We start from the raw sequence: 16,453 nt of genomic DNA on the forward strand, positions 1-16,453 counted from the left end.
CTCACAGCTTGGGATAGGGCTGTCCATCTCCTTCTCCACTGAAAAGAAAGAACAGGAGAATTACCAAGCTACTTGATTTTTGTAGGTGAAATAAAGCCTTCACTTCAGCAGCCACGTGGTCAGAAATCAGAGTGGCAAGTTCAACCCTTCCACTTGGATCTGGTGGTCCTGCTGCCTCATACTTAAATACTGTGGGAACAAAACTTTATCCCTGTGAAGATCCATCCCCAGCTGTGGCTCAGAGAGAAAGGCTCACCAGATCTGTGCCTCAGATCTGGTGCTCCAGTGCACCCCAGCAGAACAGACTGGGCATCTTCTCACAGCAGCCCTGCTAACACTGCGAGGCAGAGCTGAGGTACCTCATGGGCTTCCAGGACAGTGACCCAAGCAAATGCCAGGATCAGCTTGCCAGCACTTTCTTGTGGAAAGGGCTCTGAATCTGAGGATGCTCTATCCTTGCTGTGCTCCCTTTGGTTTCAGTAATAATTTCTACTTGAACACACTCATGCACCATTTCGTTATTTTATAAGATACGTGAATTTCTGTCAATCCTCTTCCCCAGGCCTTCTTGGCAGCAGTTAGGAATATCACAGTAGTGATAACAATATGTCAACTTTCTAATTAAATCAGATCAGTTTAGAAAGTTCTTTGAGTTTTATGTTTCTATACCCAGAATGACAAAAGGACTGAAAACTGCCAACCATACCCAGAGCTGCACCAAAAGCAGTGTGGCCAGGAGGGTGAGGGAGTTGATTGTGCCCCTCTAATCTGCTCTTGTGAAATCCCTCCTGGAGTACTGTGTTCAGCTCTGGGGCCCCCAGCATAAGAAGAAATGGACTTATAGAAGGAACACTTCCCACTCCTCTGATTGCTGAGGCAGAGCCCAAGGAGAGAGGTGATTTCCACACAAGGAAGTGCAGAATCTGTTCCAGTAATCCGTACTGGGCAGAGAAAAATAGTGACCTTACTTTCAAGCTTACATTTTTATGTAAACACTGAATGAATGATGTGGCTTTTACTTCGGGGAATTGATATGGACTGAGAAAATTACAGAAAGGAGAGATGTGGTATTTTTTACTGGTATTTTTTCTGTCCTGCAGAGCCTGTGTTGTCTTTCATAAACAGGTGAGGAGGTGTCTGTGGTTGTGAACATGTTCTTCCTTTTTCTTCTTGGAAATCCACTCTCAATTAGTCTGGAACATTAGATAAACTGGTGCTAATGAAATAAAAGGTTTTATTAGGTTACACAATGGTATGCAGTGACTTAGAGGACAAAGTGAAATATTTACTCAGGCTAACTTTAGGAAACAAAACCGCTAAAGAGATCACAAGTAAAACAGCTGAAAATAAAAATTGCATGTGTCAGGTAGATTTGTAAATTAATTATGGGGATAAATAATATATGGGTGTTATGTGGAGAGAATTTACTTTTTTTTTTCTAACTTTCTATTGTAAGTCTTTGCAGTTACCTCCAAACACCCACTACATGACTGAACTTTGGATCAACTCTGCAAAACTCTTCAGCATATGATTAAGACCAAGTGACTTCATGGGAATGTAAACATGTACTTAACTTGGAGTCCAACAGGTGCTTGAGGCCCAAAGACACCTCTTATTGAGGGTATGGCTCACACGGATGTCAGGAGCACAGGACTTGGTGCTCAGAGTGATGCTTTTCTGATCAGGTCAAGAAAATTGCTTCAGAAGAGATTAACTGTGCTGTGGAGTTGCTTATCTCCCCCCACAGACACCACAGTAGTGACCAAACTGGAAACTGAGTTTGTTTGGGTTGGCATAGCTTTAAGTAACTAGAGATTCCAGCATGGCCTAAAATACCCTTAAATGCCACAATCCCAGCAGAAACAAAATAATTAAATGGGCACTTACCCAGCCAGGTACATACACACACTCCTGTCTGTATTTTTCCAGGCAGAATGTGTAGGCTGCAACCTTTCCCAGATATTTTTGAGCAATATCCTCCTCAGCACGTCTGGGATGTCATGAGACCTAAGCTCTGCAAGTGCCAGCCTGGAGCCCAGCTCATGAACAGCCTGCTGCTCCACACTCCTCATTCAACAGGTGCTTACCCTGACTGCAGCCACAGCAGGAGGAGTTTCTACAGCAAAATTGGGGCTGAGACCCCCTAATTGCCTCAAACTCCTCCATCTGAAAAACTCAACAGTTGGTGCAAACCCCAAACTCCTGAGCAGAGATGACTTTACATTATTTAGTAGGCATTTATTTTTCCCATCCCCTGATGTCCTATTTTCTCACCAGGTAAGCAAGTACACGTTCCCAAGCAGCACCAACATTTCTGAGATTGATTTTACTGATTTTCTGGATGCAGAAATGCAGTGGATTTAAAACATGCTGTTTGGGTACTGAGATTTACAGAAGCAGAAAGTTTTTCACTTCCCACATACACTTACCCTGGACACATTTTCTGTACTCATGATGTTCTTGGTCTAGAAAAGTTGCTCCAAGTGTTGCCTAAGTGGAAACCAGAGTCAGCTCAGAGCTCTGTTGCAGGTGACTGAAGTGTGTGGAGTGGCAGAAGGTGAAGCATGGGACTGCCTGATTTTTTCATAGTTTGTTTTTCCATTGAGTTCCCAAAGCTGTAAAAGTTTCTACACACAATTTAGTACACAAGTAATCCTACTGCATGTATCTATTTCAAATGCAGCAGGTGAATTCAAAGGAAGGGGACATGTGCACACGTTTGTTCTCGTGACCTCCATCCCACAGGCATATGAAAGGCTGCAGTTTGAAATTTGGTCCCTCAGCAGAGGTACAATCTTGAAATAGCCTTTAAGAGTGTACCATCACACTTGAGTTTTTTCTGATTGCAAATGAAGACAGAGAAATAACACTCAAGGTCAAGGGCTGAATCCAACAACTGTACTTAGAGGAAAACTCCCAGTCCAGCTCTCTCCATGGAGAAGACAGTGAGATTTTAACAAACCAGTAGAAAAAAAAAATGTTCCTTTCTGCATTTCAGTGTATTAAAAATATGAGCAAAAATTTATACATGTATATTGGCCAGTGTTTACACTTTCAGAGAATCTCCCATTAACCTCAGATTTAATAGATTAAAATTAATATATTCACTGCAATTTTATTCCCTCCTAAAAGGAAAAAGAGACAAATTTAATAATAAACTTTGTAACTTAGATATTGATGCTGCTTGTTGTTAAAAGAGCACAGAACATGGAAATTCCCCGGCACACTTATTTCCCATTTATCTGTTTTCTAAACCATACTTTCAATAGTCCACATATTTAAAGCTCAATCTTCACAGTATGTCCTGATTTTTGCTATGCAAGTGGAAATACATGGAGTGCTGTGAATTTAGATCCACATTTTTATATGACACCCATTCTGTCCAGTTTCAAGACATAATACAGAACATTTGCAAATCCTTTATGACTGTCCTATATATACATTGTTATTTTAGAATCAAGCTGTTAAATGTATTGCCTGTGACTGATTCCTTGTGAAAAGTCTTAACTGCAGCAATGATCAAAAGCAGGTTTTGGTCCAAAAACCCTGATGGAGAAAGAAAGCAGGAGAAAACAACGTGTGCAGTGTACACTTCAAATGCAACAGAGCAAGAGTTAGCTTAAATACTTTAATCAGAAGGTGAAAAGCAGTTTGGTTTGGCAGTTTGTATCTCCTTGCCTGTAGATCCCAGCTCCTGAGAACGGGAAACGCTAAAATCACAAGTCAGTAAAGAAAAATTCCCTAGAATCAGAGGAAGTGTGAGGGATGGGAGCAAGGAAAGATATGATTTGCAGAAAGACATGCATGGAAAATGCTCATGAGAGGCAGAGATTACTTAAGGCAGAAATTAAGATACAAGTGGCCCAGAAAACATGACAGGAAACTGCTCTAGACCTTGATGGCAGAGTGAAAGACAGAGGAAGGGCTGGCAAGCTCAGATAAAGGAGGTGGTTGCAGCCTGAGTGATGGGGACGGGGACTGTGCAGAGGCTGCCAGAACACAGGGAAGGAGGGAAAGGTATTTCTGTGGATAGCAGGACACTCTGTCTTCCACTGTTTCAGAGAGGTGGGGAGGGGGAGTGAGCAGCAAGATCAGAGGGTACTCGCTGAGCAATGAAACAGAGAGGAGAAATTAACACAGAGCTAATGATCACTCCGAAGTGAAGGATCCTGCCATGTGCTCGAAATGGCAGGCAAGAATAAAGGCTTTTCAGGTTTCAGGTAATGACAGTTCAGACAAGCCCATCTATGTCAGAAACATCAATGCAGTGTATTGCAGACGTTCACATGCCAGGCACAGAGAAAGAAAACCCCCTTCATTTAGAAAACACCAGAGTCACTTTCACCTTTCCATAAGCTGCAAGCCCCACAGCTGGCACAGTCCTTGTTCCCATTTGCAGTGCCATAGGCTGTATGATGCAGCCTGCAGGTGATGGAGACAGGAGGGTCTGTGCCTGTCCCCTGTCCCTGTGCAGAAGATAGAGGGGCTCTGGAGAGCCTTGGAGGATGTTTGGGAGAGGCAGTAGGGATGCACTCTGCCAGTGTGACCCTTTCTGTTTTTGGCACCGGCATTAGAATTTAGTGAGCTCTGTGGGAAGAGAAAGGGAAGTGAGAAGAACAGATGGAAATTGCCCTGCCTGAGCTCCAGCAACCATGATGCCATTGTTTGCTAATGATGTGGAGTGGTTCGCTTGGAGCAGGGGAACAAGCAAGGGAGAGGTTTGCAGAGCCTGTAGTGGAAACAGCAAAGCAGGAAATCTGGGTTTCTTTCGTGGTTGTCACCACTGGTGGGGAAATCACTTAATCTCTGTACTTCAGTTCCCCCACCCTGGGTGTTGTAAACACTCGACGGGAGTCAAGAATAGGCTCTGGTCCTGGCGGGATGGGAGCAGCCTGAACACACACACGTGTGAGGAATGGGCTTCTCTGCTGCGTTTTTGCATCCAAAACCACAGCTCTGAATAAGCAGATATTTTATTACCCTGATGCTGAGAGTTTAAACTGAATCTTTCCTCTCTCCTTGTTATCCGGCCATAAAGTGCAGGAGAAAGGCAAGGAGAAGGCTCTGCCCAGCCCTCCTCGTGCATCCACTTGAATCTGCTTGCAGCAGGAGATAAAATTTGCTTACCTGCCCTTCTTACTCTGCCTCTCCAGCAGCGTTGTAGATGGATGCCAGATCTCTGCCTGAAATAGAGATTTTTGGAATTCACTTGAGTTAACAAAATGAATTAAGCATTTAAATTTTAGCTTGCAAAATTATGTGTTGAATTTTAACCTTTTACTTAAAGAAACCTCTGCCATAGTACAAAGGACATAGGAAAATGCAAATTTCTGAAGCTTCTTGCATAAAGAACAATACCAGAGGAGTCAAAGAACCCAGATAAAGGGGCTCCTCTGTCTCCAAGCCTATCAAAACTGACAGACGTACTCAGATAAGCACCAAAGGACCAAAAGCGCACGCGCAAAGGAGAAAAGTTCAAAAGTTCAATCATGAGGAAGACCATAATCTTCAGCCTCAAGAGACCACCAGAGACCCCCTCAGGACCACCACAGCAAACCACACGTGCCCAGAAGGGCGTGGACATATTTAGCATGAGAGGCGAGGACAGGCAGGGCCAGGGGTTGAATATGCATGGCAAAGTTGTGCAATGTGTTGCATATGGAACAGCTTTGTGGATAAAGGTGTGGGTCAGACCGAGGCTCGGGGCACAAGTTTTTTATGAGAGATGTCTCGCTTGTGCCGGGTGCTGACATACATACCCACTTCATAACTACCCCAGGCTGTGGAGTCTATTTATTTATTCCGCGTATCGCTTCATGCCCTCACCTGAAACACCATTTAGCAAGGACTATGAGGTAGTAAAGTAAGAATAGTTGCCTACTTAAATACTTAATGAGGTCCTAAAGACAGAACAAGCAGCCTAGCATCAAATTATTCAGAAGGTAGCTCGGGTCTAAAGCATGGATGTGTGCCTGTGGAGGGCAATGCCAGGGTTATAAGCACCTACAGAACCACAGTTTTGGCCCTGCCTAAGAATTCACCCAAAGTAATTGCAGCTTTAAGGCTTTGCTTATATTTTTGCTGCTGTTCATGTTTATTGAAAGAGATTATTTCTTCATGTTCCACCTAGCCAGATGAAATTTTTCACTGAGAGCTGTGTCTGCTATCTAAATAATTGTTTCTTGTACGTTAGAGGCAGAACTGACTTTCTCCAGCCCCTTATACTGGTGGTTCATCCTATAAAGACATTGTTAAGCTGGTCATGGGGAGTAGAGATGGGGAATGGGAGTAGAGATAGCACAGATATTTACCCTTGTCTAGGTTGTCCTTATAAATACTTAAGATCTCTTACCTAGTAACTGAAGATTTGTTTTACATGATACACCCTTTTCCTATTTTCTTCTCTTCTTCTGCCCTTAGCTTTTCTATATCAGAATCATCTGACTCTCTTTATCTTGTCACTTTGATACCCTTCTTCTGTTGCTAATGCAGTTTCCCTCTTTTACCTCCCTCCCCTTGCAAAGTCTCCTTGCCTTTGTGCCCTTTTCCAGGAGCATCATCTTCTATCACAAACTGCAGATTGTATCTTTCAGCCTTCTCCCCTAGTGGTTGATTTTAATCCTTAGTCCTAGTCACTTGTGACTAATTGGATTGCTTTCATAACTCATAGACATTTGCACTGGGAATTTCCCCTGTGGTGATTTAAATTTAAGTAGCTCCACTCTCAGTTGTTACTATTTTCAATCAGTTACTTTTCAATGTGAAAAATCAGGTTCAGGGTGGGTTTTCCTCTAACTTCTTTATTTTGAAGACCATTAAGGTATATTCTCTAGAAAAGGGGATTTCTTTTTTAGCCTTTTCCTTTGTTTTGTTTTCTGTTGTTTGTTTGTTTCTTTGATTTGTTTGTTTGCTTCTTTTAACAGTCACAAAACATGGAAGAGAAGGTTTTGATTTAATTTCCCCCTCTTCCTACATTGAGCAGTTGCTCAAGCCCTTTCTCCTGTTTTCTATCTCTTGGCTCCTTGCCCCCTGGAGCTGCCTGGGATTTCTTTACCACGTGGCACTGTGCCAAGTAGTGCCTTCCCTAAGGCCTCAATATCAAATCTCTAATTGCTCTAAGCACCATGTTCTTCCTGTGCTCTTTAGGCTGCATCTTCTTTTTTCAGTGGCTTTTCTATTTCTTGTTCAGCACTGCTTTTACTTACAGACATTTTAGAGTATTGATGACCTTCTCAGGCTGTCTGTACTTGTTTTGGTGGGGATTTTTGGTTTGTTTTGGTTGGTTGTTTTGTTTTTAATAGATAGACCCTACATGTCATACTGGTGGAAACAGCCATCCTGTAAGAACTTGGTGCACCCTTGGATCTCATGCAGATGAGTCTGTGTTCTCTACACCTGAAGGGGGATACAGTAGACTCAAAAACAGCTATAGGGAATGGCAATTAAAATGATGAAGAGAATGGAGAAAACTGCATATGAAGAGAAACTGAAAAGGCTGGATTGCCTCGATTTGAAGAAGAGAAGGCTGAGGAAGGATATGACAGAAGCTTACAAAACATGAAGGGGACTGTAAGGGGAATAAAAAGCTATTGTTCACCTCATCCATCAGTAGAAGTGTGGGGACTCAATGAAATATGAATGAATTTGTAACAGATAGTAGCAAGAAAAAATTTACATGGCAAATAGAGAAATTTGGGAACTTGTTGCCACTGGAGGTTGTGGAGATGGACAGTACCATAGAATGCAAAGGGACTGGAGAAAAAAGTCATGAGCAATAGATCAATAAACAGAATCTGAAGAAAATTAACCAGGATGTCCCCTCTAACCTCCTTAGTCCTGTGATTGCTGTGTGGTGCACTGCACAGACAGTGAGCCTTGAGTGGCACCAAGGCTTGTGTGTTGTGCCCAGAGAGCCAGGACACACAGACACTGATCTGATCTGATCTGATCTGGGAGGACATTTCCTGCATTCTCCTGCCTTTCCTGTTTATTGCTAGGGATCATTAAACAGCAGGAATAGCACCATGCAGAGAGAAGAAAGACGAGCAGGAGCATGGCCTTTTGGGGAGGATGAATGCTCAGAGGATGACAGAGTTAATAGGAGTCAACAAAATTTCAGAGGGCTCAGGTGAGGCTGGGACACTGAGATGCCCAGCAGCAGAAGGCAGAGGGAAGATGTGATGCAAATGGGTCTCCTTCTACACCAAACTATCTTGTTAGATAAAAATTGCAAGAGAGGAAAACTGATTTGTAGTTTTGCCTTGCTGCAACTCATTGTGGGTTGTAGTGATAATGAAAATAATCCAGAAAGGAAATATGGTACTCCTGCAAACTGTTACAAAATGGACCTGCTATGTGTTAAGGAGAAAATATGTTGCACACAAAAGGATACTTTGTGATTAAAGCCAGTTTCCACTTTTACCCAGCTTTCCCCTATGGGCTTATGAGAGCTGCTCAATCTGTAATTTTTAAAAACAATATGCCTACCCCTGGTCTTTAGCCTTGTCTACCCAAACTGTGAGCAGTTACAGCCAGGGACCATCTCTGTGTATCTAGTACCTGAGAAACATGATTTAATTTGGCATGTAATGCCGTTCTGTAAGTGCTTTTTCCTTTAGTTGTGCTGTAATGTCACCGTATGTAAATCCAGTAAATACATCCACTGATGCTATAAGGTAGGAAAATCGTAAGTGAGGAAGTGCAGCATTTTCCTGTTGTGTATAATCAACATCTGGGAATTAGAAACACAGAGGTTTTAAACCACCATTGAGCATGTGCAAGGTGAATATCAGAAGTTTGTAATGGTGAATAAACTTTGTTTATTCAAATCTATGTCTTTTGCAAGACATAACATACTTCATGGTTAGAAAATCTCCAGCCCATAATGGAGCTGGGACCTGGTGAGAAGGTGGATCTCTTACCACTCCCCTTCATGAAATCCTGACCACCCCATTTGGTCCTTCTCCTGGACAATTGTAAGCAGGAGGGGAATCAGCTTAACTTTAGATCTGGTCCAGGATAGAAGATTTGCAACTCCAGTTTATTTGTAATACAGAAAGTGTTAAAACATGCAAGCACATAATCAGTAACCAAAGGATAATCTTTTAAAAAACAGGTGTTTTTTGGTTTTTTTTTTTTTTTTGTGCAAACCTGTTCCCATTATCAGCATTTCTGCATGATTCCTGTTTACCTTTTGCTAGAGAGTAATTTCACAATCAGCTTCAGCTAGTTCATTTTCCAGAAACCCAAACTGAAACTTAAAATAAAATTGATTTATAAAAAGAACTCAAAAATATGCACAACATAGGAAAAGAAAGGAGGGAAAGGTTTGCCTTGAACCCTGATAAAGAGGTGAGGTGTAATACAATCCTGCTCCCTATTTACCCAGTTCAACAAGCAGCTGTGTTTGGTCCAGCCAAGTGAAAACAGCAGCAAAATGTTCCTGTTTATATTGGGGCTCCTTTAAATCTGTTTTGGTGGCTGTTTGCTTGGCTCTAATTTATCAAAAAAAATGAGACACCAGGAAAGAGTGGTTCCAGTTGAAAACTTTGAGGCAGGGATTTTTGCAGGCATCAGTGGTGCTGAGCAAAATTGTCCAAAAAAGCTATCCAAGTCTCAGCCAGAGCCAGGCATTGCTGATCTCCACACACTGAATCTGCAGGAATTTGGGAGGTTAAAGGCTGGACACAAGCCAGAGTTTGTAAAAACAGGACACTTGACTCCTGTTTTGTGGCAGATGCTTGTGTTAACATCTTTCTCTCCTACAGAAACCTTCCATCTGCCTGTATTAATTAAGACCCACCAAGAGCCAGGCTGGCCCCAGCAACAAGTCCCCTCACCACTGATTCCTTCTGGAGCATTTCTGTCATCTAAAGTTGATGGTGTCTTTTTAAATGCAGCCCCAGCCCTCAAGCAGGTAGGAAAAAAAATCCAACAAACAAACAAACAAACAAACACTCCTCAATTCCTTTTTCCTTACTATTTGACTTGTCAGAACATCAGTGCTGAGGAAACTGGATACCTTTCATTTCAGCAAGGGGAGGAGAGGCACTTTTATCACCTTTTCACATCATGACTGCAGAAAAATAAAAAAAATAAAAGAAAATGAAATGTTTCAAGTTGAGTGAGTCCTCGGGTGGTGCTGCAATTTGTCAGATTACATGAAGGTTTTCTGAGACTTTTGAAACATTTTCAGATTAAAGACTTTCCTGGAAACTGATGTCTTTCTCTCCTTTTACCTGAGGACTGTAAAATATAGCCTGAAATTCACTGTGGTTGGGCAACAGAGAAAGAGATCCTCACCCCAGGATGTCATTATTGAGTGCACCCTCAGCAAATTTACAGGTGACATCAAGCTGACTGTTCAAGTTGACACACTGAAGGATGGGATGCCATCCAGAGGGACCTGGACAACCCCTGGGGGCCCTGTGGAATATCATGAGGTTCAACAAGGCCAAGTGCAAGGTGCTGCACCCGGCTTGGGACAACCTCCAGCATCTACACAGGTTGGGGGATGGGCAGATCGAGAGCAGCCCTGCCCAGAAGGACTTGGGGTGCTGGCAGGGGAGAGGCTGGACACAACCCAGCAATGTGCATTCCAAGCCCCAAAAGCCAAACATGTCCAAAGCAGTGTGGGCAGCAGGGTGAGGGAGGGAATTCTGCCCCTCTGCTCTCATGAGAACCCACCTGGAATGCTGCATCCAGCCCTGGGGTGCCCAGCACAGGAGGGACATGGACCTCTTGGAGCAGGTCCAGAGGAGGGCCATGAAGATGATTAGAGGGATGGAGCACCTCTCCTATGGGAAAGGCTGAGAGAATTTGATCATCCTGGAAAAAAGAAGGCTTAAGGGGGACCTAATTGTGACCTTTCAGTAGCTTGAGGGACCTTACAAGAAGGGAAGGAGTCTGTTCACAAGAGCATTTAGTGACAGGACAAGGGGGAATGGTTTCAAACTGAAAGAGAGTAGGTTTAGTTATTAGGAAAAAATTCTTTACAGTGAGGGGAGTGAGACACTGCAACAGTTTGCTCAGTGAAATTCTAGGTCCTCCCTCCCTGAAGGTTTTCAAAACCAGATTAGATGGAACTTATGGCAGGGGGATTGGAATTAAATGATCTTTAAGGTCACTTCCAACCAGTCCGTTCTATGATTCTGTGACTCTATGACTGTCCTTTAACCTGCAGATTACAGGAGCCAGGACTGCATATATTTGTTGGGGTAAAGTTGCTACCTAACCTTTGTACTTTCAGTCAGTCTGTTTTGTATCTTCACAGTTGATTTTTGCTCGGAATAGTCAGCCACAGTTGTGCATGGTATTGTGATTGCTACCTGCATAACCCCTGTGATTTCAGGTTATCTGAAGAACACTGTTTTATTGAGATACTGCTTAAAAATGCAAATATTGACTGTGGGAATGCCCAGAAAAGATGGTTTCCCGTCTGACTTCTATTTTTGCAAAGGAAGATAAACATTATACAGTGGAAAGAACAAAAACATGATGGGAGTTGAGAGCATGAGGCAACAGGAGAAGATAGAAAAGTTCTTTAGATGAAGGTTTTTGCAGAACAACAAATACACTTGCTTTGAAAGCCACAGACATTGTTTTCACATGACAATAGCTCTCATACAGGGGCCTCGGGCTCAATGTAATCTTACAAGGTATTTTTAGATGAGGGTGGCTATTGCTGCTATCAGAGTGTCTAACCTCAACTATCCCTTAGTGTGCCAGTTCCTTGCTTACCTTCCAAATCTCTTGCCTTGGCCTTCCACAATAGCTCAGATTTCTGAGTCTTCTGTGTATGAGCAGATTTCTCCCAAATAGTTGTTGTAGTCTGTAATGAAAGTCTGTGAGTTCAAAGCAAGGCTTAGCCAACACCAATACATACAAACTCAGAGGTAAAAGACAGAAAGTTGGAAGTTCATTTAGAAGGCATAGCTATGAAAAGGAGAACAATTCCCTTCTTCTTCTTCTCTGCCCTTTTTGTATCATTCAGACAATGTGGACTTTTTCAAGGCGATGTTTTATCTATAGCTTTGTGAAGTCTATCATCTTCAAGTTGTTGAGAGCTTCAGGCATGAAAGGTTGTGGTCACCTAAAAGCTACTTTGCAAAACATTCTTGGTGCAACAAAACCATCATGTTATGAAAAAAAGAGAAAAAGAATTCAAACCTGAGACAACTGCAATGCAAAAGTTCTGTAATTGGAAATAATTTCCAGCAATCAATTGATGTTCATTTACAGGGATGGGACTAGGGTCCAAAACAGGACTAGCAGACAAAACAGCTTGCTCACTGGGGCTAAGGCCTTGCCCAAAGTGGATGGAGGAGAAGGGGCAATGTGGCAATGTGAGGTCTAAGCAGACCCTCAGCAAGCCAGTTTTTAGAGCAGCCTGGAACATAAGTCATTGTGTGGCTGAATCCATTTCAGCTATAAAAATTGCCACCAAAGTGACTTATGATTGATAGCTGATAATACCTTTAATCTTACACTGCCTGAGTCATCCTCATTACAATTAGCACACCAAGAGCAGCTGGTAAATTAGGGGTGTAATTGCCTTAACATCCCAACAGTCAAGAAAGAGAAGAATGAAACTCCCAAATTAACCCCAGTTTCCTGGAGGTGAGTCTCCTTCTCATGGAGTGCGCACCTGCAATCATGAATCAGCTACACCTTTTTGGTGTTCAAACTTAAGTAGAGAAAATTGGTTTGGAGGCCATTCCCCAAAAAGTCAGAAGGCAGCAGTGATGGAGCAGGGTCTGTGTCACACAGGGAAGGATGAGTCTGTGCAAGAAAGGGTACCAAGGCACGGAAATCAGGAGTTGTGTCTGTGACACGGGCATGCCTTCTTCTGACACCATATTTACCAGTAGATCTCCTCTACAGAGCTCTTTTCAAAGTTTATACAGTCCTCCCCAGCAATGCATGCAAGTGTCTTCCAGAGGACACTGGTGACAGAACTGTCATCTGCCACACCAGGTTCAGTTTCATCCATAACCTCAAAGGCAGTTTATTTCAGCTGCCCAGCATATACACTGCAATGGTAGATAAATTGGTGCCTGTTCTCCTTAGTGGGGATGGAGCCAGTGCCTCGGTCCAGCACTATGGATCAGAGAGACTCTTCAGAGAGTAATCCAGTGTCCCAAATATTGTACAGCTAATAAAACACAGGGCATGCATCAGTCCCAGTCCTGCTGCATCTTCCCCCTCTTTGTTCATCTCCTACTGTCAGGAATGTTGATGCATTTCCTGTATAGCCACCCAGCTCTTTCAGACCAGAAAAGTGACTGCTCTTCCCTTTGAGGCTCTGGAGAACTGCTGCCAAGAAAAAGTAAAGATGTGTCTGGTGCTGTGGTGAACTATGAAGACAAGGATAGCATACCTCTTCTTTCTGAGAAAACTGGGGCATCACATTCCCTCTTTAATCTCAGAGCTTTGTGATACCATTCTTGATTTCCATAATATTTCAAAATGTTTGAGGGGTGTTGGGGATAGCTTAGCAGGGATACATTTTTGTACTCTTCCTTAGGTAAGTGTCACTACATCAGAAACAGGATCTCTGGGCTGCACAGGTCTGTCAATTCTCATCTTCTTAACATGCTCGTATTTATCTCTATGCCAATATTTTCCACTCGATGAAAAACCTTTTTGGAATTTTACTGTAATACATTCACAGGCAACAAACATATCTACTCTCTGTCTTTGATTTGTGAGCCTAAACAAGCTGACAGCTTTCTCTGTCCATTCGTAGAAAAGGTCTCATTTCCCTCAAGCATCCCACACTGTGAGAACTCTGCTTGGAGAAGCCAAGGGATTCCTATGATGTGCACAGAAAATTACCAGGCATGAAACATTTCTGAAAAATACTGTGGTTTAAGGCATCCTATAATCAGCATTTTTTACTTTTTCTTCTTAGCACATTGAGGTTACCTAATAAAATGGATAAATGTCTTAAGAAACCAATTCAAATCCTTAAAAAATTTCAAGAAATAGAAAATCCATAAAATAATTGTAACATTTTTTTTGAATCTAAGCATTTTCAGTAAAAGAATTTTAATAAAACACACAACCTTATGTTAGAAGTCAAAATAGCATTAGTAGTTTCAATGATGCTTTAAATTAAGCTGATTTATACATGTATTATTTAATATCTCTAAGCAATATTTGCCTCATTTCATATAGATTTCAGGTTGCTTTTGGCAGTTTATATATAGTAGCTAACTCCTTAGCACATTTGTGAATGTGATTAATTTATTTTTAGTTGTTTATGGCAAGTTAATATGTTTCTGTAAGTAGCAATGATGGTAAAATTCTCCCAAAGCATGGCAGTTACAGATGCAAGCATTATAAAGACTAAATAGTGTGTATCATCTTATAATTTTTTCCTTGAGATAATACAAAATGAGGCACAGTCAGTTAAGATATTAATCCTGTATGTTTAAAGTCCCTGACAATGAAACTATTTTATGAAATAGCTTTTAAGGCAGTTATAAGAGCGGTTCTCTCTCCATTAACACCCACACACACATTAAGCAAGCCTCCATTTCACTCTGATAATTTTAGAACTGGATAGCTTTGTTATGAAGCTGAGAAAGCAACAAACTCTGTGTTTCTTTTGTGCTGCCTGCAAAATGGGGGAGATGATCTCCAGAAGCAGGTGTCCCTTATACAAAAGCAAGCCACAGACAGCAGGGCTTGCACTCAGGTGATGCCCCTGTGCCTCCTGGGGAGCTGCTGTCATTTTATGGGGGACCATCACTGCTGGGACCCCAAGATAACATTTTGCAAACGTTTAATGTCACAAAAATCATCTGCTCATGACAGAGGTGGGACAGGGCACAAAACTGCTTGTCAAAGGCTGCATCACTACTGCTCATTCCAATTCATCCTGGGGGGGGTGTATGTATGCATCACACAGAGCTATATATATCTATATATGCACAGTCACATCTGCTTTAGAATGGAACTCCAGTGGGGCACTTAAACCCAAAGTGATGGTCTGAAGAGGTAAAAAAAGGCTGTGGGGAGAGGCAGACCTAAGGCAGACCTCGGCAGGATGTGGCTACAGCAGGTACTGCAAGTGCTTTTCCTCTTCTCAGCCTTGCCTACTCTTACCAAGCTGCTGCGCTGCCACCGCGGATGCCCCCGTTTATGGCTCTAGAGCTGGGACGCTGTAGGTACAGCTTAGGTGAGCACCTAATTCCCAGTGGAGCTCAAGCAGGAGCTGAATCTTCAGACTTACCTCCGTCTGTCCCTCTGCCCCCTCCCTCTCTCCTCTCCCCCTTCTCCTTTGCTCTTACAGCTCATTAACTTGCTGATTTCAAGCTTGGTCCCAGCAGATTCTCAGAGAGGCAGAGCAGCAGCTGAGCTGCACAGACAATTTGTGTGTTATTATCTAAAAGGAATTGCTGCTGATCGATTGGCAGGAGGGCCAACTAAGGGACAACAGATTCTCCCCTACTTTCTCTTCCTTCCTTCCCTTCCCTGCCCCTTCTTTTGGGCAGTAAGAGGGAAATATCTTGTGCCATTCAGCGAGGATAAGGCACCAATATGGGTAATGAAAATATGCACAATTCTGTGATATAAGATGAAAAGCTTAGGCACAGAAGCACTCAGGCTTAGGGGGAAAGCCTAACTCATAGCTCATGGGCATTCAGAAGAGATCCTCAGTGGCTGCAGTTGGTGCTGCCCGGTTTCACTCACTTGCAGATGAAGCAAGTGTTGCTGTGGCAGGAGACAGCCCGGTGGTGCCAGAGCAGCGTGGCTGTGAGGACGTGACCCGCGGGGGTCTGTGCCCCGTGCACTGCTGTCAGACCCCCTGGCACCTCTCTGTTCCTTTCATGGCCATGACACGAGGGCTATCTAGAGAAACTATCGTGCATCATGCCTGTGTCCGTCTCAGAGTTTGTAGTGACGAAACCAGCAGGATAACCTCTTCAGATAAATACCACCCAGCAATGCTAGAGCTGCTGGGTACACAGAGCAGCTGTGGGTTTTTTTCAGTTAATAGGTCATGTGCTCCTGAGGCTCCATGTTGATCCCATTTTCTCTATGTCAGGATGAGATCCCACTGTCAGGAGAAACTCCAACATAACCACAGCACTGAGGAGAGGTCAGCTCTCTAGAGCATTAGCTGCCACAAAAGCTGTCCTAAGAAGAGCTACTGGTTATCACTGGTTCTGCTGTTTTTTGTGCTGGTGTCAGCCAAATCTCTTCAGGATGGCACAAGAAGGATGGGTGCAGAGGAGAGCTTTGCTTCACCAGAGGCTGGAAGGAGAGCACAGAACAGCAGGGTGGGAATCAGGTGTGGAAACTCAGCAGAGCAAATAAATTAACATCCTGTCCCCAGTGGGAAAAATGTTCCCATGCTGCTTACAAAGCCAACAGAGAAAATGGGTATTTCTGGGCCACTGCCCTGTGCAGGGAGGGATGGAGGGCAGCCAGCTCAGAAGGAAAC

Source organism: Vidua macroura, chromosome 2 (genome assembly GCF_024509145.1).
Source record: "Vidua macroura isolate BioBank_ID:100142 chromosome 2, ASM2450914v1, whole genome shotgun sequence".
NCBI lineage: Eukaryota > Metazoa > Chordata > Aves > Passeriformes > Viduidae > Vidua > Vidua macroura.